The sequence below is a fragment of the Peromyscus maniculatus genome, chromosome 23 (genome assembly GCF_049852395.1).
Source record: "Peromyscus maniculatus bairdii isolate BWxNUB_F1_BW_parent chromosome 23, HU_Pman_BW_mat_3.1, whole genome shotgun sequence".
Lineage (NCBI taxonomy): Eukaryota > Metazoa > Chordata > Mammalia > Rodentia > Cricetidae > Peromyscus > Peromyscus maniculatus.
Window position 1 is genome coordinate 55,466,152 of NC_134874.1, and position 26,399 is coordinate 55,492,550.

General features: G+C 52.5%; 1 protein-coding gene across 2 annotated transcripts in view; it reads left to right on the plus strand.

Annotated features, from left to right (window-relative positions):
* The first annotated feature begins 529 nt into the window (after positions 1 to 529).
* Slc7a1 (solute carrier family 7 member 1) overlaps positions 530 to 26,399 on the plus strand; it is a 71,571-nt gene continuing 45,701 nt past the window's right edge. Inside the window, exon 1 of one of the 2 annotated variants that reach the window (XM_006979618.4) lies at positions 530 to 648. The gene's annotated coding sequence lies outside the window, so the exon portion shown is untranslated. Of the gene's footprint in view, positions 649 to 1,537; positions 1,588 to 26,399 lie in introns of those variants that run through there. The other variant, XM_042267656.2, reaches the window with a different exon arrangement.

Genomic DNA, 26,399 nt, shown 5'->3' on the forward strand with positions numbered 1-26,399 from the left:
TTTGGAGCAGAGATCAGAAGGAATCTGAGAGGTGAAGGCTGGATTTGGGTACTAAACTTGGGGTGAGCGCCCCCGGGGTGAGCTGCTACCACTGGCCTAGTAGCCTAGCAAGGAAGTACCATATCAAAGGGAGGCTTTGCGGGCTTTGGGGCCCTTCCTGACAAGGGCGAGGCTAAGGAGTTAGCGAGGGCACGGCCGTGAAGACGTCCAACGGCACATGGCGATTTACAGCCCAGCCCTAAAATTTCTTTAAAGCGTGTCCCACATCCAGTTCGGAGCAGGGAACCTGGACAGGTTAGCTGTCGTCCGTGGCTCCCCAGGTTGGGGGCTGGCCCAGCCCAGCCCGTGCCACCCACCGGCTCTCTGACATATGCACTGGTGCAGCTGCTGGGGACCAAGGGCAAGCGCCGGGGAAGCCCGGTCTCGGGTGTCCCCGCCCACAGGGGCGCGGCCGCGCAGTGCAGTCATTGGTGCCCGGGACGCTGACGCGAGTCCCTGGCCGTGGCCGCGGGGGCCCGCGGAGGGCGGCGCGCGGCTGATGAAACCCGCCCGGATCCCGCCCGCGCGCGCCATCCCCTCCGCCAGCAGGTGTGAGCGGTTCTTTTTACCCGCGGTCCCCACCCAGCTCAGCATCCCGTCGCCTCCTCGGTGAGTACGCGAGCCCGGGTGACTGCCCAAGGAAGCCCGAAAAGCCTGGGTCACCCCTCTCTTCTCTCTCTCTGTGGGAACCCAGAGCCTCCCGTGGACACTCAGGCAAGGCGAGGGTTCTTCTTAACCTCCCCATCTCCGGGGATGCGTGCGTGGGGCGGGCACTCGTGTTCCGGTCGCCTCCTCCGAGTCCATCTTGGTCCTCTGCAGGCGCGGCGTGGTGCATGATGCAACAGCGGGAGGGAGTGAGCACGGGCGGTCCGGGCACTCGTGCCACGCGTGGCCGTGCAAGGGCTCCACGTGGGCGCGGGGACTCGTCCACGCCGGCCGCGCCGGGTGGCGTCCCGAGCCGCCGCTGCCCGGGTGATCTTCCCTTACATGGCGCGGTGCGCGGCACCCCGCCCCGCCACGCGGTCCCGGGCAGTGTCGTCAGCCGAGCCGCGCGCAGGGTGGACTCCATCAGGTCCCCCAGGCAGGTCCCCTGTGACCGCAGACCCGCGATTCCCGCTCTCCGGGTCGCTTCCGTAGTCCCCAGAGGTCACTTTGGAGGGACTCCTTCTTGGGTGGGTTTTCCTGGTGACCTGATTCGGCCTGCGCAGACTGTTCTTCCAGATGGTGTGGAGTGGGAGGAAGTTCTTCCGGCTCCATAGACAACCTGAGCTCAGCGTGTTCCTCTCTGCGTAGTGGAAGACTTCCTGGGCACGGGCAGGTCACCAGCCACGCAAGTGTCCGCAGAGCAACCTGGTGGGAGTGTCGCTCGCTCCGGTCCACGTCCTGGCGTGTTGAGATAGCCAGACATGTGCCGGGGTAGCCAGACATGTGCCGGTCAGAAAACAAAACAAACCCAAAAACTACATTTCCCAGCACCCACGGTTATTATACTCTCACGTGCCCGAGGACAGGGCTGGGATTTCAACGATAGGTGGATTTTCCCTAAAGGTGAGTAAAGTTTCACTAGCACCCCGAACATTATCTCTGGCTGAATATCCCAGCCGTGATGAAGTCAGTTTGTAATTTACTTGGGTTTTTCTTAACATTTCTTGTCCTTCGTGTGTGGTTGAGATAATAGGAAACCACGATACAGTCATCCCCTTGGTATTTTTAGTTGGTCTCAATGGAAATTATTATTTTTATGTGAGCACGCCCTTCTGTCACCAAAACAAAAGGGCTTAAGTCACGTGACCCAAATAGAAAGTTAGGGGGAAAGCCAACCCGTGGGTTGAAACAGCTTTGAAAAGTTTAGCGTTTTCAGACCCTGTTTTATCCAGGAGGTGAAATTTGGAGGGTGTATGAGGGGGCTTGGATAAACAAAGAGAACAGGAGGTAAGTGCAGAACAGAGATACCTCAGTGGCTGGGGCTGAACCTCACAGCCACAGGGCTTGGCCCATAATTACCGGACTTAGATCTATTTATTTATTTACTTATCTATTTTTATTTATTTACTTGTGTGAAGACAAGATGGTTTTATTTATTCATTCATTTATTTGTTTGTTTATTTATTAAAGGTGTGAAGGCAAGATGGTTCCGGTAGGGATTTCTCTCCTAAGACACATGGTCATTATATGTGTTAGATCTGTTTCTTTCCATCCCCACCTCCCCCTGTACCCCACCCCATCCCCTTCACGTCGGCCAGACTGGCCTCAAACTTGCTACTTAGTGAAAGATGGCCTTGAACTTCTTGATCCTCTCGCCTCCCTCCACCTCCCAAATGCTGGGGTTACAGGCGTGCGCCCCGGATCCAGCCCGGGGTCTCCTGCGTACTAGACAAGCACTTTACCAACTGACCTTACGTCCCCAGCTCAGACGTTGTTTAAGAATTTAAAACGATTTTCATTTCTTCCTCTCGTGTGCATGTAGGATATGTGTAGGCGTGCACGTGTGCCGCCATGCACACGTGGAGGAGTCCATTCTCTTCTACCTTCCTGTGCATGTTGGGGGTCGGACCCAGGCTGCAGGCTTCATGGCAGACATTTCACGAGCTGGGTTATTTTGTAGGCCCCGGAGTGCAGTTTTGGATGTCATTAAGTACATTGATTGGTGTTTAAGTCTGTTTTCTTTTTACTAAGCCCAGTAAGAACAGGTAACAGCGTGGTTGCATGATGCCCTGTGAACTGAAGCCTTCCTCCTTACTAACCGTGGAGTTAGAAGTGAATATTAATCCTAGGGAGAAGGGTGAAGACAGAAGTCCTTGTTAGGGAAAGGAATGTCCAGAACCCTGGGGCTATCAAGACATCTGTGCTGCCGCCACCCACAGGCATCACCTGTAATGTCTTATCATTTCACCTGGTCCTTAGTCATCACCGCAGCCAGGACCCGCAGATGAGACCTTAGGACCGTGGTCCTCGGCCTTCCTCTGCGGCCCTTTAATACACTTCCTCATGTCGTGGTGACGCCCCAACCATTCAATTATTTTCCTTGCTACTTCATAACTGTAATTTTGCTACTGCCCTGACTCGTAATGTAAACATCTGATATGCTGGGTATTTAACATGTGACTGGGTCGGTTGACCCCCAAGGGGTCTCGACCCACAGGTTGAGAACCAGTGCCTCCACCCCACCCCGTAATTGGTCCTTTCAGGCCGGGCTCGAGGTGGGTGTGAGAGGGGTGGTATGTGTGCTAAGCCTACTCTGTGTCTCCAAGTCGCAGCCCTGGCCTGTTGCCTGGATAAACTTTAACAGTAGGTCAAATAAGATCGGCTAGTGCTCGCGTGTGAGGAGATAGCAAGGTGCCGCACTGAGGGACGGATGGGTAGATGCTGGGTGGAAGCCGGACATTTACACGGTTCATATTTATTCTGGAGATTTATTTTTACTTATGTGTACGTGTCTGTGTGAATATATGCCACGTGTTTGCGGGTGCCCGTAGAAGTCAGAGAGAGAGTGTTGGATCCCTCGGAGCTGGAGTTACATACAGGACGTTGTCAGGTGTCCGACGTGGATGCTGGCTGTGAACCTGGGCCCTCCAGAAGAGCCATCTCCCCGCCCTGGAAAATGGGACTTTGGGAAAGTCACACAAAAAAAATTGGCTATTTTATTTTGGCAGATTCGTTCATTCATTCATTCATTCATTCATTCATTCATTCAAAGTCTTGCTGTATAGAGACCAAGTTGGCCTCAAACACGAGGTCCTGCTGGCTCAGCCTCCAGAATGCTGGGATTATAGGTCCACACTACCATGCCTGTCCCCTCAAATAACCTTTTTAAAAAATTATTTGTTTATTTAGAGACAAGGTCTTGTGGCTTGCAAATCACTATCTAGGCCAGGCTTCCCTGAGATTCACAGAGATCCACCTGCCTCTGCCTCCTGGGTACCGGGATTCAAGGTGTGCACCACCATGTTCGGCTACATGTTTACTTCTAAAATTTACATGTATGTATGTATGCCTGTTTCTCCGTGTGGGCACCATGTGTGTTCATTGTCCTCGGAGGCCAGAAGAGGGCGTCTGATGCCTTGGAACTGGAGTTACCGGTGGCTGTGAGCCCCATGTGGGGGCTCGGGTCGTCCGTAAGAGCAGCCAGTGTTCTTAACCACTGAGTCATCTCTCCAAATAACCTTGGATACCCCCCCCACCAGGGGATGGGCTTGTACTGATGGAGCCTCTGGGGGCTGTCCACCCCAAAGCTCATGGGTCTCTTCTGGCTTTGCTGCATTTCACCTCCTTTGGCACACTTGCCCCCTCAGTTGTTAGTATGGTGTTGAGGTTGTTTTTTGGGGTGAGGACCCTCTGAATTTAGAATTCTTTGTGTATTTTTTTTTAGGTATGAATGCTCTGTCTGCATGCATGCTTGCAGGCCAGAAGAGGGCGCTAGATCTCATTACAGATGGTTGTGAGCCACCATGTGGTTGCTGGGAATTGAACTCAGGACCTCTGGAAGAGCAGCCAGTGCTCTTAACCACTGAGCCATGTCATTAGCATTCTGATGCCTTAGGGTTCTCTGAGGCAGCAACATCAGAGCCCAAGCCAAGGCGTAGGCTTCCTTCTCTGGAAGCATGGAGCGGAAGCCTCTTTTGTGGTAGGCTTTTCAGCCTTGTGAATTTCGGGGGCTTCTCCTGTTCCTTCATAAGCCACGTCCCCCACCAGGTTCAGAGGAGCCTGGAGAATGATTGCATCCGAAGTCGTTCCGAGTGAGGCATAATTTGTCAAGGGTTGTTTAGGACATTGGCCCCTGGAATCTGCCGGGATGGGCACACATGGGGGACACAGTTGGTGGACTGCTGGCTGCAGTATGCCTCCTTGCAGCATCCTTGAGGCCATGGCTAAGGCAGTTGCTGCTGCTTCTGGATCGGTGCGGGTAAACCTCCCAGCCTCCCAGGAGCAGGCTCCCAGAAAGACTTCGGCAGGGCCATCTCTCCTCTGCAGGCCCAGAGGTTGCTTTGGGCTCTTCCTCTCTGGCGGCTGTCATGCACAGTGGGCACCGACAGAGGGTTCATTGTGTGGCCCCACCATGATCTCATTGCAGGCCATGATTAAGGAAAGGGTGCTGGGAACGGCCCCCACCCCGCTAGGCCTCTGCACTTCAACCTGAGCTTTAGATTGGGGAGCTGAAGTCCCATAGTGTTTCTTCAGCGAATCACAGGACATTCCATGTCTTCCCGAAATCTTCCTTCCTTCTCTTCCAATAACAGCAAACATATCAAACTCTGAGAGGGGGCCTTTAAAGGCCGCACTGCACTATCTTGAGATGAGGGAGTGTCCTCTCTCTTAGGCTGTGTCTTTGGACGTCAGTCTCCCTTTTTCCTTGTAGGGGTGGATTCATTCCTTACCATTTCCTATTTCCCCTACACTGCGTTTGCATTAGTTTGCTTCTCTGTTGCTGTGATAGACACCACGACCAGAAGCAGCTTGGGCAGGTAAGGGTCTATTTTGGGAAGTCGAGGCAGGAGCTTGAGGCAGAAACCTTAGGAGGAACTGCTTTCAGGTTCTAATTATCTTTCTTGTACAGCTCAGGCTCCCCTGCCTAGGGAAGGCACCGCCCACGGTGGGCTGGGTTCTTCTCTATCAATTAGCAAACAATAGAAGGCCATTCTGATGGGGGCAGTTAAATTCCTGTGTCTCTTCTTAGGTGTTGACAAGCACAATTAGCCTTCAAAGCTTGATAAGGCTCTTGATCCTAAGACCCAGATGTTTTCCTCTGTTTAATAGCCGGCCGAGTTCTGCGTCATAGAGGGCATTGGGGTAAAAACTTCTTTGGGCATGACCTCTTCTTGGTTTTATTTCAAGTTAATTTTATTTTAAGTGTGTGGATGCTTTTGCCTGCATGTGTGACTGTGTACCATGCATGCCAGACATCTGTAGAGGCCAGAAAAGGCTGTCAGATCCTTTGGAACTGTAGTTGCAGATGGTTGTGAGCCACCGTGTGGGTGCTGGGAAATAAACCTGGGTCCTCTGGAAGAGCAGCCAGTGCTCTTAACGGCTGAGCTCTCCAGTCCCCCAAGGCCTCCTTGTGATATGGCTGATCTGAGATGAAGACACGGTTCCTGAACGGTGGGGGTCAAAGGAGATGCCCCGCCCTCTCCCCAAGAAAGGGCTGAATCCCTTATGCTTAGGTCGGACTGACGCCTCGTCTAAGGTACTTCTTCGTAGCCGTGTGTACGAATGCTTGTCCGTAGTTCATTCGTAACAATTGGCTACAGGTCACTTGTTTGTTTTTTGAGACAGGATCTCAGTAAGTGTATTAGTTACCTTTCTGCTGCTATGACAACACACCGTGACCAAGGCAGCTGATACAGGGGAAGGGTGGGCTTCCAGGTTCCAGAGGAATGAGTCCACGTTGGCGGGAAAGCAAGCCGGCAAGTAGCATGGCGGCTGGAGTGGGTGCTGAGGGTCATGGATTGTGAGCACAAGTAGGGTGGTGGTGGGTGGTGAGTTAGGCATAGCATGAGACTTGGAAAGCTGGAAGCCAGCTCCCGGTGATGTACTTCCTCCAGCAAGGCCACACCGCCCAGATCTCCCCAAACAGCGCCACCAGCTGGGAACCATGTATTCAAATACTGGAGCCTGGTGGGGACATTTCCATTCAAGCCGCTACACCCTGGCTGGTGTCTGACTGTTGGGCTCACACATGCCTTCTGCCTTGTCTCCTGAGCAGCTAGGACTACAGACGCATGTCCCCTGCCACTCACTTTTTAGCTGGCCTTTTCGGTCTCCTCTTCCAGGAGACGTACAGTCTCACTTTTCTTGAGATTGTACCTTAGTTAAGGATGTTGGGAGGCATCTGGGCCTCAGAGGCACCAGCTAGCAAGTTCTCCATGCCGTCTGGTCCTGGATCTGTGAACACTGGGGGATGATAGCCTTTGGTGGTGCTTTTGGCTTCGACTGCCAGGGTTTTCCTTGAGGCTGTGACTCTGGCTGGGCCCAGGTGCAGCTGTGGGTACAGGATCCAGGCTCCCTTAGGCCTCAGTCTTGGGCTAGGCTAGTCCCAGGATCTCTGGGAAGCTCCTTCGTGGTTCCTCTTGGGAGGGGGCGGGGTGGGGTGGGGTGGGGGAGGATGGGCACAGTGGCCGCTCCTGGTCGTAATCATCATCGTTTTTAATGCCAACATTTTCCTAAGTTTCCTTGGAGGTCTTGAGCTGGGGGGAAGGGCCGAGAACTCAGGGCTACCTCCGTGTAAGGGCCACGGCACCTTACGTTATTCTCTCCTTGAGGTGGTAATGCTCTGTATGAGGTAAGCGGAGATGAGTGTGCCGGGGTCAGAAGGCAGGAGAACGTTGTCATCCCTCGCTGTGTTGACTGTCACCCTCCTCTGGGTGGCTTCCGTTGACCTGCCACAGCTGGCCGCAGATGCCCCCCTCTGTATCTTCCGGTTCCGCCAGGCTCCGCCAGCCGAGCTCTTGCCATCTCTCAGTGAGAGGGACAGGGTGGCCTCATAGCCGAGTGCAAATACCTTACTGCGGCTTTGTAAGTCTGATAGGTGTTTGCTTGACTTCTCCTGATGTTCTTGTTGTGGAACTTGGGGGTCACGACCCCAAACCAGATCCTGCCACCTCAATAAGCCAATTAAAAGAGCCCAAATAAAACCAGAAAACAGAAACATTTATTCAACGTGGCCATCCTGGGAAGAGGGACAAAGATGTCCAGAGAGCCCCCCAAATTCGTCTCCGGGACCCTGAAGTGAGATCAGAGTCTCTGTAGAAAGTCAAGGACACGCACATCTAGGCAGTCCTCGTCTGGGCTTCAGTCCCATGCTGGAAGGTGACAAGCTGTTAGACCCCTGTGAAACCTCTCTCCAGGGACAAGGTCCCCTCTGGCTGGTCCTTTTCCTTCTCCCAGTGTGAGATTCCTGGAGAGACTCCTTTTTCTGTAGGACCCATTGTTTTAACAGTCCGGATAGCCTGACTGAGAGACACAAACGTCTCGTTAGCATATCCTCCTGTCTGCTAGGTCTGTGAGGCCGAGAGAAGAGGGGCAGGTTGCCCTGGGCACGCTAGGAGACGCTAAGTGGCAGAAGGGAGGTTTGAACCCAGGCCACCTGGCTTCAGAGTAACCCCAAGTGCAGGAGGTGTCTGAGTGCTAGCCTTGCCGGGCTCCAGCCTCGGGATGTGTCGGGCATGATGGGTGCCTACGGAGGCTGTCATACACTCCCCTGGCCATCGACCAGGGCCCTCTGCTTTCAGGTGCATGGAGGAGTGCTCAGAAGGTCACCCCACCACTGAGCGTCACGCTGCCTGCCCTCGCCTGCTCAGTTTCTCTTTGGTCCTGCAGGTCTTCCTGGAACAGCTGGAGCTGGGGTTCGAGGGGAGGGGGGCGGCTGTGCAGCGCACAGAGACTCGGGGCCACGTGAGTGGCAAAGGCCGAGCTATGCTCTTCCTAGGTCAGCAGTTGGACGTTCATTCACGTCACCAGTGTCTGGTTGGACACCTGCCCGCCCGAGACTCAGGGGTGCATGCATGGGTGCTCTGCCCGACACGGCACACCGTGTCTCGGCAGGGGGTCCTGTGGGAGCGGAGGCCATCCTCTGGAACAGGAGCTGGTGCCCAGAGCCTGCAGCAAACCTTGTTGCAGCCCCTCAGAGCGACTCTTGGGGTCACAGCACGTCCAGGTGGCAGAATCGCCTCCATCCTCCCTGGGGTGCATGGGAGCCGGAGCACCTGGAGCCTTCGGTGGCTTCCCTGGGTGCCCTTGGGGCCTCTGGGAAACGGTACTGATCAGGACAGTCAGAAAAAAATGCCTTCTCCACTTTTCTCCTTTTCTCTTTCAGCTTTTTTTTTTTTTTTAGAGTAACACTTCAAATTCAATGTTGTAAGAGTTCGGGGGACCCCTAGGCTCCCTTTACTTAGTCCACGAGCTGTTTGAGTTTTCCTGCTTCCTCCTTTCCACCATATGCCCTCCCCCCGCCCCGGCCCCCACATGCCCACACGGACATTTACCCCTTGTAATTCAAAATGTATGTCCCACAAACAAGGGTGGTCTCGTGCGCAGCCTTGGTATGCTATCTTCATTTTGGTTTTATTTGTGTGTGCTGGGGTGGAGACCAGGGCCTCATGCATGCTAGATCAGTGCTCTGCCACCGAGTCACACCCCAGCCCCATGGTAAAGCACCCAAATCAGGAAAGCGGTACTGCAGACCTGTTATTGTCTAGCCCCGCCCGGAGTCCACACTCAGCTTTGAATGGCCCACACAGCGGCTTCTGGAGCCGTCTAAAAACTTTTTGAAGAGCTCAGGGTAGGTTTTCCAAGAAAGTCCCATCTAATTTTTCTACCTCTAAGTCCCTTTAAAACGTGTTTCTCTAAGAACTCCAGACACCTGGGCACTGCCATAAAGCGGAGGAGGGACCGGGCAGAAATTCCGACACAAAGGCCACAAAGGCTTGGCACTTGGCACTTACAAGGCCGGGGGAGCCTTGTAAGAAAGGAGCTTGGGAGGTTCCTCAGCTCCAGTCTTTCTGACCACCCAGACCGGTTTCCCAGCCCCCCCACACTCCAGGCAGAAGCGGCGTGTGGCCCAGTCTCCAGGCCATCTTTGATGCCTTCACCCACCCCTTGGGTGTCTGCCCACCTGTGTGGGCAGCCTTCCTCACCTTGGATGGTGCATGTCATACGTGTGCATCCTCGGGGTGGGGGAGCGTGGAGGTCGCTAATAAATGTCTAGAACACAGTGGAGACCTATGGTGTGGCGAGTCCACTCTTCCTTCTGCGCCGAAGCCCTTGCTTTCCGGACCTGGTAAGAGATTAAGGGTGCTGCATGGCGCTTGGCTGAGGGCCATGGCCTTGGCCTTCTGCTGGTTATATCTTGGCTGTATCACGCAGCAGTTAGACTTGCCTTTGGGTGACCCCCTTGGATCCTTTAGATGCCTCGCCCTTGAGAAGTAAAAGACACGTTCTTAACTGAAGTTTGTACCGCTAGTGACTGCTACTCAAACTCAAGCCCGAACTGCAGAGAGTCTCGAAACTGTCACGCGTCTTGAGGTTCGCGTCTCACTGTTTGCCCCTGCTGTGACCCCCTCCGTCTCCATCGGTCCTTGAGTGAGCTCCCTGTCTCCCGGCCCGAGAGGAGGATTCTGGAAATTTTTTGTTTTTTCATTGTCTGAAATTTGTTTGTACCTCAGTTTCCCCCAGATGTAAGCCTTCACACAGCTGTGTGAAGAGACCTCTGACGGTCACGATCAAAAGCGTCTAGTAATTTTCCATGTGTGTGTTTGATCTCCTCGGGCCCCAGACCCTCTCCTTGAAGGAGCTGGCCTTGACAGTGACTCTGGCAGGCAGCCGCCCAGAGTCGGGGTCCCCTGCTGAGCCCAGTAACTCTAACCTGGCCGGAGCAGCACGAAGGGCCCCTCTTCAAAGAGCCCCTTTGAAGCGCAAACATTTCCTTTCCTGGGAAGAAGGGAAATTGCAATGAAAACTTATTGTTCTGTGCAGACAATGTGCCCTCCGATCAAAGAGGCAGCGGGGTTTATAAAGGTAGACTCGGAGATGAGACCTGGACGCCATCCCGTGTGTCTGTCACCGTGGAAGGGAGCACTGAGGGTCTGTAAGGTCGGTAAGGCCCATCTCCCCTTCCCCTCGGACCCTAGTCTAGATCTATCTTGTTCTGTCTGTGTCTCTAGCACATTCCTGGAAATGTCTAGTGATAAATTATGGTATCCTTAAGTTAGAATATTACTTAGTCACCCAAAATGGTATTTTCCAAGAATATTTGATCTTAGGGGGAAGTAGTTAATGTTAAAGGTGAAAAAAACAAAAAAAAAAAATCAACTGGATGTATTGCACAGGAGAAAAAGAAAAGATTGCTAAAATGAGATTTTTTTAGGGGCTGGGAGTGTATCTCAGTGGTTAGAGCACGTGCTCACTAGCATTTGAGAGGCCCTAGGCTCTATCTCCAGCAATGTAAATAAGCACACTGTTGTTCACTTCTTATAGATCCTAAAATATTGTCCAAGAGATACTTACTGAATATTTATATAATTAGTGAAATATATTTAAAGGAAGCGTGTCCTTGAGGTGAATAGCAATGCTTTGGCAGGTGGACGGGGCCTTAAATTATTTTTAATTTCTGTTGTAATCAGAATGGAGTATGTTTTGTTCTTTGCTACACTTACGTCTATGTTTGGTTCTCGGGTGCAAACCTTACAGGTATGGGCGGCTTTAGCATTCCAGTCAGTGTTACAGGATGTTGAGTTCTTGTCAGATGGGTTCAGTGTTGTCAGGGAGGGTCAGATCGCAGCCTGATCGTCCCTCGTCGCTGCCCACCGCGCTTGAGAACTTTTTGCCTGACTGGCCCCTGATGTCTCACCTTGGAGCACTGGTTCTGACGAGATTCCCTGGCCACCACATCTCCGCTTTCTAAATGTCTCCTTTCCTGAGGTGGATCTTTGCCTTCCTGCAGCACATGTTGCTCTGAATGTTCGTTCCCCAGTCAGGGGCAGCGTCCAGCGCCGGCCGCTCCCTCCCGTGGCCCACTTGGTCCCTTTGCCTGATGGTACGGGTCTGCGATGGGTGTGGGGTGCTAGAAGGCTGGTCTCAGAGATGTTTTCTCTTGTCTGGTAGTACTCCCACCCTGTGATGTGGTCCCCGTCCGTGTCTGTGCCCCCCCCCCCCCCCCCCAGGCAGAGTTCTCGAACTTTTCTGACTCCAAACCGCAGTAAGAACTAAGTTTACTTGTGACCGAGTACACACAGGGACACGCTGACTGATGAGCAGATTGAGGGCTTGCTGGACTCTTCTCTATTGCTACCCGTGGTACACACTGTGTGTGTGTGTGTGCGTGTGTGCCCCAGAAATGGATTGTGTATCTGTTAGTTTCATTGCTTTGAGTTTCCTTGGTTCATTTCATTCAGTGAGATTAGAGGAAGAGCCCATCTGAAAGGTTAGTAACCTTGTCTCTCGGGGCTGTGGGAGGGGCTGGGAAAAGTTGCTCACAGAAAGATAAATTTGAGGTGGTCGAGTCTGATGGCTTGAAAATCGGACGGAATCCCCAAAAAACGCTAACATTAGCAGCGGCAGCCACACCGTTAAGTAGTTTTTGCAAAGGTTGGGGTTTTTACTTAAGGGTTTAAAGTTTTCCTTGTGGCTTAGCAGATAAATACCTTGTCCGCTCACACCATTCTCAAAATAATCCTAACCCATGGAGTCAGTTATTTCCAGCAAGGCGTACGAACTAACTAACAGAACTGACTGCCCAGCTGATTGAAACAATGTACCAATAGCTGTCCTTGTTCATTGGAGGCTTAAGACAAAGAAACTGCTTCTCAAAATGACTGTTCTGTAGGAATTCAGACTAGTTCATTCACAGCCTCCTAAGAGAAGCGTGTACAAGTCGTAAGTGTTGCAGGCTCTGTGAGCCTCTGAAAAGAAAGTCCCTGGATTTGTTGTGTGTGTGTGTGTGTGTGTGTGTGTGTGTGTGTGTGTGTGTGTGTGTGTGTTGTTCTGTATATATGAGTGATAATGTACAAATTAGACCAATTCTTCCATACATCTATTACCTCAAATTAAAATTTAGGCACACTTTTTTTTACATTTATTTAGTGTGTAGGGAGGGAGTGCAGACCCAGAGCCTCTGTGGAGGTCGGAAGACAACTTTCAGGAGTTGGTTCTCTCATTCTGCTGCATGAGTTCTGTCCGGGCTTCGAACTCAGGTCATCGAGCTTGGCAGCAAGCACCTTTATCCCCTGAGCCATCTCTGTGACCTGGAAGGTTTAGCATCACGTTTGGTTTTGTTGAATAAGCTTCTGCTGGAAGACACTTCTTTTTGGGCTAGCTTTCTCCCTAAAGGGCCATCTTGGGAGGTATGAAGCAAAAGCCCTCATGAATTCTTTGAGCAAGGGATGCCTCACTCACTGGCGTGAGAGTTTGATGCCATCAGAATTTTAGAAAGTCAGTGTCCAATTTGTCCGTGGTTTCCATGCCTAATGGCTAACGCCTCTCTGAGTTTGTTGTAGCCAGTGAGGGCAGGGGTGTAGTGGCCTGGCCTTTCCGGGGTGGTTTATGTAGGGAGGCAGTGTTAGGACGAGCAGCGCTCCACACAATTCAAGTTTCTTGTCGGGCCTTCTTGTCCCTTGCTGTCCCGGAGTGAGTGTCTGCAGGGGCGTCTTGCAGAGTCATGCTGCACAGTCTTGGGTTTTGTGAGAGCCTCGGGGGGTCTTTGGAGACGGCTGCTTCCTTTTTCCAGCCACAAGTCCAGATGTGTGCTGAGGAGCTGGCATTTTATTCTGAGAAGCCCCGGGAACTGAAGCGGCGGCGGTGGCGGCGGGCCGGCCCTCCGCACACAGGACGGACCCAGGCATTTTAGCTTGTCCCCTCCAGGGGACCTTCAGAGTCTGTGTGACCCTGCTGTGGGTATGATGTGCTCTCTTTCGCCTGTGCCGAGTGGTTTGAGGGACGGTATCATTCCTGCTGGATCCAGACTCCAGGGAGGGCCTGTGCCTACAGATACGAGCCATGTACTAGTAAATAGGAACAGCCGGGGAGGGACAAGACTGACTGGAGGTGTAGGGACACTGGAAGCATTTCCACTGTCAAGGCCACATGGGCGGCTCTCCCGGTGTCTCTGCTGCTGTCTAAAAAGAGCACAAACAGGCGCGGACGGAGCAACTGGGCAGCTGTGCCAACAGGGGCAGGCAGTCAAGACAGGAGGAAGGAGAAGTCTGCGAACGCGGGCTGAGAATTCCGCGTACCCTGCAGGTGCCTTTCATATCTGGGAAGTCCAGCTCTGAGTGCTCTGAGGCGCCTTGGCATCCACGTGCCCACAAAAACCCTGCCCTGGGTAACCTGTGAAACTCGTATGCCATTCCGGAGGTCCGGAGTGGGTCTGTGAGATTTGTAAGCCGTTTGTAGGAACGCCTGGAGGGAGCAAGCCTCCAGCAGGCTCCCCCCGAGCCTGGACGATGGTGGGAGACTGGGACTGAAAACCTGCCTGGCGCCCAGGAGAGGCTTCAGAAGCGACCTTTCAACTGAACTGCAGGATTGCTCTCCTCCAGACCTTGCCTGGAGGCCCCTGCCTGGTCTGTGTGTTCATTTCTGGCTGGGCTGGTTATCTGTTCTCAGCCGGCTTGCAGATAGGTGGGGCTGGGGCGGGCGGTGGAGTGAACATGATAGCCGAGGGCCTGGCAGGCAGGAGGGGACAGAAACATGCGGAGATGCAAGAGCTTAGTCACCAAAGCGGGCTGACTGAGTGGAGAGGCAGGCGGCCCTCCCCGTCGCAGGCCGTCTGGGTGGCGGGACCAGCTGCAGCTTTGCCTCCGTCTCTGCATCGAAAGTCACAAGTCTCACGTGGAGGATTAAAGCCCAGGGTCGTGGGGAGGCTCAGGCTGGGTGCACACAGGGTTAAACTTCAGCCTCCAGGAATCCCATCCCCCGAGTTGCACATACATGTGTCCTTGCTTTGCTGGTAAGAGAGTAGGTGCCAGTTTACACTCTCAGAGGTGTTTCCAGAACGACTGGGTGGATGTGAGATGGGCCAAGGCTTGTTCCTTCTTCCTCAGGAAATGCTTCACCGAAGAGGTGGATGCCAGGAGCTTTCTAATTAAGAGCAGGCACGGAGAGGATGAACCGAGCTTGGAGAGGGATTAGAGGGGTGGACTTGGCACTGTCAGAGCTGGTATGGGGTGCCAGGTTCCCAGGTCCCCTGCTTAGAGGGCCTTAACCCAGGGTGCCACTTACAGTAATATCTGGTGCATGCTTGGGTGGTTAAGTCTCCTGGTAATTTACTTATGCTCAGCTTCTCAGGTCTTAGAAAGGGTGGCCAGGGAAAGGAGGTGCTCAAACGTGGGTCCCACCCACCACTACCTCCCCAGGGGTGCTGAACTCTGCCAAGAGGAAGGATTTGGCTCAGAAGCATCAGACTAAACCTTGGCTGTGTTTGCCTGTCGTTGAGTTCAAAGCTGTCTGCCTGCGGCAGGATACGGCAGAGGGAAATTTAATGCGAGAAGAGAGGACGTGAAGTTGATCCATAAGGAACCATGTCAGGGTCCTGTGCCTTCCCAGGGGTCTCCCCACTCCCTGTGACAGTGTGCACTGAGTAGACAGGAGTCCCTAATTAAAATGGTGTTCTTTTACCTCCTCACAGGAAAAGAAAAGAAGGGGTCACAATAGGGTGGGGTACCTTGAAACGGCAGATATTATGTGATTTTTCTTTTTTAAATTTTAATTTATTTTTATTTATGTGTATGTGTGTATGGGGTGTGTGTGTGAATGTGAATGTAGTGCTCTCAGAAGCCAGAAGAGGGCGTCAGGTCCCCTCGAGCTGGAGTAACAGGAGGTTGTGAGCTGCCTGATGTGTGGGTACTGGGAACCGAATTCTGATCCTCTTTAAGAACAGATGTGTTCTGAACTTCTGAGCCATTTCTCCAGCACCCCCATTTTTTTAAAAAAAACAAGGTCTTACTCTGTAGACCAGTCTGGCCTTGAACTCACAGAGGTCTACCTGTCTCTGCCTCTCGTTCGCTAAGATTAAAGTTGTGTACCACATTGGCTGTCTCACAGATTTCTTTTCTTTTTGCTTTTTTTTTCAAGAGACAAGTTTTTTTTTTTCTTTTTTGCATAATCTTGACTATCCTGGAACTCACTCTAGACCAGGCTGACCTCGAACTCACAGAGGTCCACCAGCCTCTGCCTCTCGAGTGCTGGGATTAAAGGTGTACACCACCACCGCCTGGCTGTGTCTCACAAATTTCTATTGTGTTGATTCATTCGTTCTTAGGCTTGTCGCAAGGCTTCTGTTAAATCATTAGAAAGATGCCATTTATTAAAACAAATAGAAGCAGCAGTGGAGCAGATGTTACTGATGTTTTTTTCTCCTATAATCGGGGACGTGTGGTCACTAGTGTAAGATGAGCTGAGCTGGGACTTTCCAGGGACGGAACTGGGTGGCGGCAGTGGTTTCATTGGGCAGGGGAGTGAAGTCTTAGTTAGGGTTTGCTGTGTGTCCTTGGTAGCTTGTAAATTTTGCCCCATCTACGTGTTGGCCTTGAGAAGCTCTAACCGTGGATTGTTTTGAGAGAAAGCCAGGTTGGTTTATGGTCCCTCTTTCAGGAGCCTGAGGTTTAGAATCCTCTTCATCCACGTTGGCAGAAAATCAGGCAGGACAGAGGGTCCGAGGACGCCGTGAGGGATGGTGCCACCCATCATGGTCCTGTACGCAGTGTTGCACTCTGAGTGTGAAAAGGCTTATGGGGGCCGGGTGGTGGTGGCGCACGCCTTTAATCCCAGCACTCGGGAGGCAGAGGCAGGCGGATCTCTGTGAGTTCGAGGCCAGCCTGGGCTACAGAGTGAGTTCCAGGGAAGGCACAAAGCTATACAAAGAAACCCTGTCTCGAACCTCCCTCCCCCCCCAAAAAAAAGGCTGATGGGGAATGCATCTCAAGGGATATGATATTCAAAGTGTGGGAATCCTGGGCTCTCAAGTGGCCTTGAAACAGCCTGAAGATCCAGGAAGGTCACCTCTGTTGTCCCTGCTGTCCACACGGAAGCAGTGTCTGCTGGGGACTCATCTCTCCCCCCTGCAGGTGAGGGAGACTCAGCCAGCACTCGGGAGGGTGTGTCTACCTAAGGCTCGGCTGCCTTTCCACCGGCCATAGACTGGGAAAGGAGTTCTGACTCTGGGCCAGAGTCTCTGCTTTGGGATTTGGAAGGGTTTCTGGTAGGGGACTATTTACCTCGGGCTTTCCAGCCCTAATGAGGAAATTGTGACATTTCGAGGCGATGGCACCACCAAAGAGCACACTATGCAGTGAGGCGAGACTGGGAAATTAATTATGTGTCAAACAGGAACAGTGATGACCATGTGTGGCGGAGAGAGACAGGAAGCCTGGGGCTAGGCCGATGGCAGAGGTGGCCATCTAGAAGCCTTTCCTTGCCCAGCAGGTGTGACTGTAAGGGAGGAGAGTGGGTCCCCGCGTCCGTATTCACACGGTCCACCAGATCTGTGCTGCTTGAAGGACTATTCCAGAAGAGCTTCTGCCAATGATCTCTTCATCCCGGTTGTGGAAAGAGGGAGCAGCCTCAGGCCCGGCATTCGCCGTCCAGCAAAACACCACTGGACGCTTACCCAGCCATGGCAGGGCAGGCGTTTCCTGGTGTCAGCTCAGCGGCTGCCATGTCCTGTTGTGCCGGGTGTCTCTGGGGGAAGGTTGGAATGTCGGGATAGGCCATGAGAAGTCTGGGTCCCCAGTTATCTCACCGGGGAGGAAGCCTAAGGTTATTTTTCAAAAGTTTATTAGCTAACTGTGCACATTAAATACATACAGCTCCCATCAAAGGGAAATGAAAGGATTTTTGTATTTTTAATTATTATTATTACTTTGCCTGTGCAAACCCACCCTGTTTGGACTCCGGGGGAAGCATATGGGTAATGAACAGTGGCCGAGCCCAGTTAATGGTCCAGGAGAGATCTGGAAAAGCTGTCTGCAGGAACGGTCTCTGGGTCAACTCCATGGTGTTCTGCGTTTCCCACCCTCCTGAGTTCCAGGCTTGCCTTAGAGTAACGCAGACGGCAGCAAGAAAGAGTTGAGGGGACTGATGTTCTTGTCAGCTACGAGACAGTCCTTGCAGAGAAATGGGCTAAAATCTGGACGGAATTCCGGAACTTGACAGTAGAGGACTCTGAACAGGGCAGGACCGGGCAGGGCCACTGCCCAGCCCTGGTGAGTCCCCGGGGAACCAAGAACACTACCCAGTCAAAAGTGCAGGACCAGAGCCTGCCTGCGATACCTACTCTCTGGGTGCTCTGCAAGAAGACATCGGTAGTTTCCAGTAGGTTGTTCCCAGTTCGTCCCTGCACCTGCTCCTTGCTTTCCCTGGCCTCAGAGTCAGCAGGGAAGCAGTGTGGCTACCCAGGAAGCCGTGTGGACTCTCACTCCAGTGTTTGCTCACCATCCTTTACGTTTGCCCGAGCAGGTGTGAGTGAGCTGGCTGAGATGGGCATCGTTATCTAAAGCAACGGTCCCCTTTGGCCCTGAGGTGCGCCCCCCTCCCCGCCCCCCAAGAAAGTTCACTGGAGGCCAGGGAAGGGCATGGAGTCAGATCTGCAGAAATGTGACTTCAGTGCAGCGTCTGTTCGATATCTGCTCCCTGGACAGAAATCCGATAAGGGTTGCATTACGGAAGGGCGGAAGGTTCTAGGTGGCAGGCTCCAAAGAAGCCTTTTGCTTTTGTTTGGGAACAGCCGGGTGCATACCTAAGAAGCCTGGATGGACCAGGGCCCAGAGATGTGACCGGGGTGTCCGAGAGTCAGAGGCCAGGGTGAGGGAAGCCCCAGACCCTCCACGCAGCTCCAGAAGTCAGTGTTCCTATCGGGCCGGACGGTGTTTGGGAATAAATAAAAAAGCAAATAAGACTTTGCATGCTTGGTCACAAGGTAGGGAAAGCGGAAGTGGCCCCGGGTCTTGGTCGTTCTCTGGTACACGAGGGCCAGGGGATTTTGGAGTTTGTCATGAGTCTTTGGACAATGCTATCATGGGACACGCCTGCTTACAAAGGTTGCTTTGTGAGCCTCTCCCAAAGCAGGACACTTGGCTGGAGTAGACTTCATTTGCCTGGGTAGTATTTCTGATGTTCTTGGCTCCACAGACGCAGGCTGGATGGTGGGTGCTGGCAGGGAAGAACAGGGCAAGCTTGGGGCCCAGCTGTTACCTGATTTAGAAATCCCCAAGGAGGATCCACATCCTCTCTGGGGTATTTCCTTCTCCCCCGTCCATCCTTCATCAAGACTGTACAGCGTCATGCCCCCAGGGGACATGGCTACGTCGAAGTTCGTGTCGCTGTCCCCTAGGTTCCCTAGCAAGGTGCTTTGGTTTCCACGATAGAAGCCCTATAGAAATAGTGCCGTGACCCTGATCTGACGGTGGAAGTATAGAAGGGCCTGGATTCCAGCCAGGCCACCAGATGGTGTTGCAGGAAAAAAAGCCTGACGCTTAGTCCAGAGCCAAGTCTGCTGGAGGGAAGGTGACCTCTGAGCTGTAGGATCGGGCACCATCAGCCCACCTGGCTAAAATACACACGCACAGTTAGCCGCGTCACACCACCGGACCTGTATTTGGATTTTACACTTGACCTCCGTTGTACTCTGCTTGGATACGGTGACTCATGACCTTCCCATACTGATGCTTCGGTCTCCGTCATTGGGAGAAAACACAGCAGTGGCTTGACTGGCCAATGGGAAGGTGTGTGGTCACCTTTGGCTTGGCGCAACTTGGTCAGAAAGAGGACAGAGGTTCTGGTGTCCAAGAGGCAGGGTTGCAGCTCTGGCCTTGGTGTGGACCGGACACAGGAGTTTGCTTCTTGGCCTCATCTCGCGTCTTTGGGGTCCTGAGGACGGAGGGATTGCTTTCTGGTTCTTCGCGCAGTGCTGTGTGTAACAGCTGGGCAGGACGTTGCCGGTCCCCTGAGTACTGTTGCTCACGGTCTTTCTCCCACCCCCTCTTTTTGATGGAGTCTCACAGTGTAGCCCCAGCTGGCCTTGAACTTGGCATTCAACCTGCCTCAGCCTACCCAGTGCACTCTTTCTTTTCTTTTCTTTTTGGTTTTGTTTTGTTTTTCGAGACAGGGTTTCTCTGTGTAGTTTTGGTGCCTGTCCTGGATGTTGCTCTGTAGATCAGGCTGGCCTCGAACTCATGGAGATCTGCCTGGCTCTGCCTCCCAAATGCTGGGAATAAAGGCATGCGCCACCACACTACCCAGTCCCTTGATTTCATTTTTTTTTTTTTTTTTTTTTTTTTTTTTTTTTTTTTAAAGACAGGGTCTCTCTCTAGCCTGGCTGTCCTGGATCTCGCTTTGTAGCCCAGGCTGGCCTCGAACTCACAGAGATCCGCCTGCCTCTGCCTCCTGAGATTAAAGGCGTGCGCTCAATTGCACATTGAGTGGTGCTGGAGAGACAGCTTCAGCTGTTCTCAAAGTCTGCTCGCCGCTCACCCCCTCAGGGCTCCTCTGCTAGGGCAAAGGTGGGGCAAGCTGTCTGAACAGGAAATGGGCCCTCAGAACATCCTCTCCCTCTCTCCTCTGTCTACCTTTTCAACTGGATTTGCAGCTGGTTTTACGGGGGTCAGAGATGAGGGGGAAACGCACGCCCTCAGAAGCAGTGTCACAAAGCAACCGAGAGCCCCCAGGTTCAAGAACGTGCTAGTTGTGTTCACTACTTCCCTGCTGTTAGAAAATGGGGCCGGAGAGCACTGACTGCTCTCCCAGGGGTCCTGAGTTCAATTCCCAGCAACCACATGGTGGCTCACAACCATCTGTGATGAGATCTGGCGCCCTCTTCTGACCTGCAGGCAGACATGCAGGCAGAACACTGTGTACATAGTAAATAAACCTTAAAAAAAGAAAGAAAGGAGAAAAGAAAATGTCTCTTACTCATCTGAGAGTTCTGTGGTTCCTTCCATCTGCAGGAAGTTGCGTCCTACAAGTCCAGGCACATTCATGGGAGTATACGTAGGCTAAACTTTATTATTTGGTGAAAATTAATAAAAAACTGGACCCTTTGGCCTTGAAGCATAGATGTAGGCTGATAGGGTGTAGGTGGTGACTCGTGACTATGTGGCCATCAGTGTCCACTCGAGGACAGAAATTCATCTGGGGAGTGTCAGCTTTCCAGGCTGTGGTTTGAAAACCCCACCCATTCCTTTACATATAAAGACACCTTATAGCCCAACTCAACGGTCACCAACACCAGACAGTTCAGGGGACAGATATGGTTGGTCTGCTTCCTGCCGGGTGGTGTTTAGCATGCCAAATATGCGCTCCATTGTCTCAGGCTCTAGATTCTAAATCCTCCGAGAGACTGCACAGTTCACAGCATCGAAGCAAACAAAGGGCCCTTTTGTTCTGTTGTTTAAGACTGGGCTCTCTCGGTTAGGTAGCTCTGGGTGGAGACCAGGCTGGCCTCGAACTCACAGAGATCCACCCAGCTCTACCTCCCGAGTGCTGGGAGCCAGAGCTGTCTTTTTCTCTTTTTAAACTGAGAGGTGGCTGTGGTGGCGCACGCCTTTCATCCTGGCACTCCGGGAAGAGAGGCAGGCGGATCTCCGAGTTCCAGGCCAGCCTGGTCTACAGAGTGAAGTCCAGGGTTACACCCTGAGACCCTTTCTCAAAAGAAGAAAAAAAACCAAAACAACAACAAATGGAAACTATTCTGGGGCTTGACGGCAGAATAAAGCCTTATCTTCTTACAGAATCCCTCCTCTCTTCCCTCCCTTCTCTCCTCCCTTTCTCCCTTCCCCTCAGGTTCTGACCCTTCTGTTCATCCTTGTCTTGATAAGGCATCGCTGGGAATCCTTCCAGCAAAGATCAACAGATCTTGGCCGCGGGTTGAATAAAAATGTAAGAAAAGCTAGGTGTTCTTTGATGTTTACTTGGTTGGCCATGCCTGCCCCCCAACTTAAGAACGGTGGCAGCCCTTAGATGAAGGGGAAGAGGAACTGTGCCCAGCTTTGCTGTGGGAGGTGGCGGCCAGCTTCTCTCTTCCTCTGCCTGTGAGGTACACAGGCTCCATCAGGGCGGGCGGGACTTCTGTTTATTCGGTCTGGGCTTCGCGCGCAGACATTTGTGATTTGTACTGCCAACAAACCTTAGCACACGCTGGGTAAGGAAAGAGTGAAGGATACTAATTCTTAATGGGCGGGCGTCCTTGGATGTGGTGAGCTTTCCTCTCATTGACTGCCGGGCCTCTAGTTACAGCAGGTGTCAGGTTTCAAGGCCCGCCTCTTAAGGAGCACTGCATCTGCTCCCGTGGTTATTACAGCAGCAGATGTTGGTTAAGAACCTGTCACTGGGCAGCGGTGGCGCTCGCCTTTGATCCCAGCATTCAGGAGCCAGAGGCAGGAGGATCTCTATGAGTATGAGGCTAGCCTGGTCTACAAAGCAAGTTCCAGGACAGCCAGGGCTGTTACAGAGAAACCCTGTCTGGAAAAACAAACATCTGTGACTTGTCATCCCCACCACCAGATTGCCTAGATCTAGAGTGGCCTAAGAGACACACCTGGGGGTGTCGGTGAAGGGCATTTCTAGAGAGGTTTAACTGTGGAAGGAAGACTCAGCCTTGATGTGGCTTGGGGTCCTGACTGAATAATAAGGAAAGGGAGAAGGAGCTGGAGAGGTGGCTCAGAGGTTAAGAGCATTGGCTGCTGTTGCTGAGGACCTGGGTTCAATTCCCAGCACCCACGTGGCAGCTCACAACCACCTGCAACTCCAGTTCCAGGGGATCCAGTGCCCTCTTCTGGCCTCCACAGTCACTGCATGCACGTGGTGCACACACATAGGTCTCCAGGCAAATCTTATGAAAAATAAAACTTGAAAATATTTGTAAACTTTTTAAAGGCAAGGAGGAGAAAGCGGGCTGGCACCAGCACCCATCCCTCTTCAGTTCTTGAGCGGACTCCGGGACCCGCTCCTTCCATTCCTTTCACCGTATCTTCCCTGTCATGATGGACTGTGCCCCCCCAATCATGTGCCAACAAGCCCTTCGTTGTGTGTGTGTGTGTGTGTTTGTGTGTGTGTGGTTTTTCGAGACAGGGTTTCTCTGTGTAGCCCTGGCTGTCCTGGAACTCACCCTGTAGACCAGGCTGGCCTCGAACTCACAGAGATCCGCCTGCCTCTGCCTCCCGAGTGCTGGGATTAAAGGCGAGCGCCACCCCCTGGCAAGCCCTTCATTCTTAAATCGCTTTTGTCAGGTATTTTGAACAGCAATGAGAGGAGTGAGTGACCCAGTGCCCTATGGGTGAAGTTCTAGGTTAACAGATGTCTGTCCCCCGTGGCCATACTTAATTCTTGGGGGTCTGTGGATAGCGTGCTGACCTGAGCCGTTAGTGTGCGCCCGTCTTCATACACCAAGTGAGCTTGCAGGGGTGACCCACTCCGGGCCCCGACTTTGATCCCAAGGGAGCTGCCGCCGGGTAAGAGCTCTGCCCAGCTCCGCTTTCTAACCCACGCGCCTTGCCCTCACCGCCCGCCCGCTCGTTGTGTTTCTGAAACACCTCACTTGCCGCTGGCCGGCCATCCCTCTCCTCCACAGAGCCTTCCCTCCTCTGCGCCAGCTGGAGTAGGCTCCTGCAGGCACCGGATGGGGCGCCTTGTCAAAGGGGGAAGTTGATCACTGGCTGGCCTGGGGAAGTGCCTTTGCAGGAGGCAGGCCGTAGGCATGCAGGCCCCGCCCCGGGACTGGGCCCAGCAAGGTGGGGTGGGGCCAGAGCGCTCATCAACATCCATCTGGTTAAAATACTGGGTGCCCAGTCAAATTTGCAGTGGGCGCGTTTTTCTCCCCCTCTTTCTCGGGTGCCCTCCAGGGCCTTGCCAACAGAGGTTAAGGCTTCTGCCACTCAGTATAACTTTAATAACTTACAAAGTGATTTTTTTTTTCTGGCAATACTTAGAACATAATGATGATCTACTTGGGGCATCCTTACATTAAACAGTTACTTACTGTTCGCATGAAATTTATCGTATGTTTGCTTTGGCATCTTCATGCTCAGCTGACGTCAAGATGGGCCGCACTTGGCTCCAAACTTATGGAGAAAGGTGAGGGTGTGGGACTTACGGAAGACGGATGGGGTAGGACACTACGTCTGCCTCTGGGCTCTTTCAAACGTCTCTGTTCTCCTTGTTAGAGCCATGCTTCCTCCGTTGGCTCCTTAAATGTGGGTCCATGCCCTTCCGATGGCAGGGTTCTTGCCTCCTGGAGCCTCCTGGTTCTTGGTGAGCCCAAACCTCTAGTTTTCAATTTAGAGCCTCTCACCCCAAACTGGGTGCTAGATATTTCCCCCCGCCCTCTGCACCGGACACCGGCATTGCGACCACACATGTTGTTTCATTTGACAGAGTCTCTTTAAGTAGCCCAGGCTGGCCTCAAACGCCGCCTTGTCTTCTTGCTTCAGCCTCCTGAGTGCTAGGATTAGAGGCCTAGCTTGATCTAAGGGTATTTCAACTTCAATTGAGGACACAGTACTTGTATCAGAAATGTGCCATCGCCAATGAGTTCTTAAGGAAAAAGTTTTCCCAGGTGAACTTTAGCTGAAGTTTTTAGAGCACAGATAAGTCCTTGTCTGCCAGCTGTCCATAGTGAAATGATCCATGAGAGAAGGTTATTGGCAACCACACTGATTAAGCCAATTAAAAGGGTTTTTCTGTTTTTTTTTTTTCTTTTGTCTTTTGTTTTTTGTTTTTCAAGACAAGGTTTCTCCTGGAACTCATTATGTAGACCAGGCTGGTCTCGAACTCCTAGAGATCCACCTGCCTCAGCCTTTTGAGTATGGGGATTAAAGGCGTGCACCACCACCACTGCCCAGCTCAATTAAAAGTTTTATTAATGGTCAGACCAAGAGTATGGATCCATGCTCTGGAAAGTCTTGGTGCCCAAGCTCCAGGGGTACAGTGTTTTAAGAGACAAAACAAAAATTGCATCAGTGCCTGAGCAGGAAGTAGGGTCGTGGCAGGGGGTGGAATTGGGGTGCTTCCATTAGTGAGGAATTTACGGTTGCCTGGTAACATCTGCTTTCCTTGCAAGGCTCAGCAACATCTTCCAGACACTGCATAACATGTGCGGACCGTGGTCAAGGGCATGGGCCATCCCAGAAGTGTTACCAAGGTGAATGTCACTGTCGGGTGGAAGGCCGAGAAGTGACCAGGCAGGGACGCAATAGCGTTTGGGACAGGAGGAGTGTCACTGTAATTGAAATGACATTGCCTTAATCATTTCAGTAGCAGATGCCTATGATGGACGCAGACTTTGCCAGGACTGTCCTTTGCTCCAGTTTAGTCCTGGTGAAGTTTGTTGTGTACTGGCCCCACATGGAGCAGGCTTCTGCCTGTTGGGTTTGTTGCTCTCCGGGTGGCGGCTTGCTTGCTGGTCTGGGCGCGCTAAGGGCTCCTCTTGATTACTCTCGGTGGCTTTGATTATCTTCCGCCACTCTCTAGATTATAACCCAGCGCCGAGGGGGTCCTGGTAAGAGCCCATATGGCAGAGCCACACACATCTTTCGTAGGTGTCGCCTCAGCTCAAAACTTGTACTTCCTTTGCTGGCCTGGAACTTGCAATGTAGACCCGGCTGGCCTTGAACTCATAGAGATCCGCCTGCCCCTGCCTCCCGAGTGCTGGGATTGAAGGTATGTGCTAGCAAGGTGTGTGCTAGCACAAATTCCAAATTTAGAATTCCTAGCAGCCACCAGGACTGGAGATTTGAAGGATTAACCTTTGACTCATCACTGTTTTCTGTGCCTCACACACAATAACCGACCACGTGATTGCCGCTCTTCTGCACACGGGCTTTGTACCTCTTAGGTTTCTCTTTCTGTAGGTGAGGAAAATCTGGTAATTACATCCTGGCTCTTCTTGTGGGGACCCCAGGACCTAGCTAGGCTGGCCCACTGGGACAGGGGTGACGGGGTAGATCTGGGGCCAGACTGCATGCCGCGCTCAGTCGGGTCCGGGAGTCTGCAGGCCAGTGCCATGCTCGGTCTGTCGTCTTGTGCCTGGGTCCCAGCATGTCACAGCCTCAGGGCTGAGTGCCGGGTACCTTCCTGGCTGTTGGCCACCTGGCGTCTTCCCCCGGTGACATTTCACTTTGGCTTTTCCTTTGAAGAGGTCTCTGAAGCCAGATTGTCCCACGTAAAGGTCAACAAGAAAGAGGAGATGATACGTTGACAGAAATGTAAGTTAAAAGGCAGGAAGTGCGATGGCTTCATACAATTAGATCGGAGAGGATGAGTTAAAAAAAGGGGGTCCTTGAAATTAGTCTTTAATTCTTTAGTCATTTTTCTCTAGAGTCATAAAGCAGGATGTGGAAAACAAACATTTCTATTCAATGTATACACACTTTGGCAAAACAAATAAAGGGCTTTGTGAGTATCCAGACCTCCTGGACAGCTGCTTAGTTGCCCCCCACCCCCCACCCCAAGTTCAGACCAAAGAATGGCCTCATGGTGGAGTAGGCAGAGCCCAGGCATTTTGTGTTTTTTTTTTTGTGTGTGTGTGTGGGGGGGCAGAGGTAAATGTTGGCTGCCTTCCTCAACTGCTCTCTAACCTTGTTATTTTGTGAGACAGGGTCTCACTGTGTAGCCCTGCCTGGCCTGGAACTCTAATGTAGACCAGGCTGGCCTCAAACTCAGAGCTCTGCCTGCCTCTGCCTCCCCGGTGCTGGGACTAAAGGTGTGCGCCACCATGTCCGGCTCCACCAGTGTGTTGAGACAAGTTATCGTCACTGAACTTGGGGCTCACTAATCCAGCTAGGCCACCTGACAAGTGAGTTCCAGGGACCCTCCTGCCTCTGCCTCCAGCTCCATCATTGGCTTTTTATGAGTTGGGAACTGAACTCCGTTCCACATCCTTGTGT